This window comes from Octopus bimaculoides, chromosome 10 (genome assembly GCF_001194135.2).
Source record: "Octopus bimaculoides isolate UCB-OBI-ISO-001 chromosome 10, ASM119413v2, whole genome shotgun sequence".
Taxonomy (NCBI): domain Eukaryota; kingdom Metazoa; phylum Mollusca; class Cephalopoda; order Octopoda; family Octopodidae; genus Octopus; species Octopus bimaculoides.
The window spans coordinates 27,270,339-27,271,493 of NC_068990.1; positions in this window are offsets into that span (position 1 = coordinate 27,270,339).

Below are 1,155 nucleotides of genomic sequence, written 5' to 3' on the forward strand. Positions count from 1 at the left end.
ATATATATATATATATATATATATATATATGTATATACATACATACATACCACACGCACACGTACATACATACGTGTTTGTGTGTGCATATACGCATGCATAGATAGAAATTCATCGGCTCACATAATCGAACAAAACCTCAGAATCACATCGAATGGAATAAACAAGCAACAGAAATATGCATAAATACAAGAATTTTTTTTCATATAATCAAATACCTCCACTCATATTTAATATGCCAATATATTAGCGCCAAAAAGTAAAAAAAAAACACATAAAAAAAAGACAAATAATCTAATCTCCCAGAATGCCTTGGACCATAATTCACAGTGACGTTTCGTGTTATCTCTAGACGGAAATTGTTATTGGAAGCGATTTCAGGAAATGTTTGAAGGAAATTGATATCGTATCCAACACCAAGAATATTCATTGCACTTTTTATTGGCAACACGTCTTAACATTCTCGATCACGGCATTCGTTGCCACGTATCTAGCTATTGTCACGAGGTTCCTGTTGTCGGTATTCTCGCTGTCATGTGGGTTATGCTTGAGATGAAAGACACGCATATAGATGACATCGCAACATTGTTAACGTGTCAAATATACGTGCTTCTTATCGAAAAATCTATCACGGGTTTTGCGGTGATTTGCTTAGCCCACAGAAACGCAGCAATGGCTGACTAGCAAAGAAATTTTACCTTGCAAGAACGAAATTCCACATTAGGTCTCACTGCGCGTTACCTTCGTTATATGTCTTGTACGATAGACTCATTGCGTAGTTACATCCACACGCACACTCAGACGCGCACACACACATCTCACTCTATCTATCTGTCTGTATGTATGTATGCATGAATGTATCTCTCGCTCTCTCTCTCTCTCTCTCTCTCTATTTATCCATCTCTTTATCTATCTATTTATCTGTCTATCTGTCTGCATGTATCTCTCTCTATTTATCTATCTATCTATCTTTCTCTATATCCATCTATCTATCTATCTATCTATCTATCTATCTATCTATCTATCCATCTATCTATCTATCTATGGATCGGTCTGTCTTTTTATTTAACTTCTTGTATATATATGCACACACACCCGTGCACGCACACACGCAAGCACACACACACACACACACACACCCGGGCACACACGCAC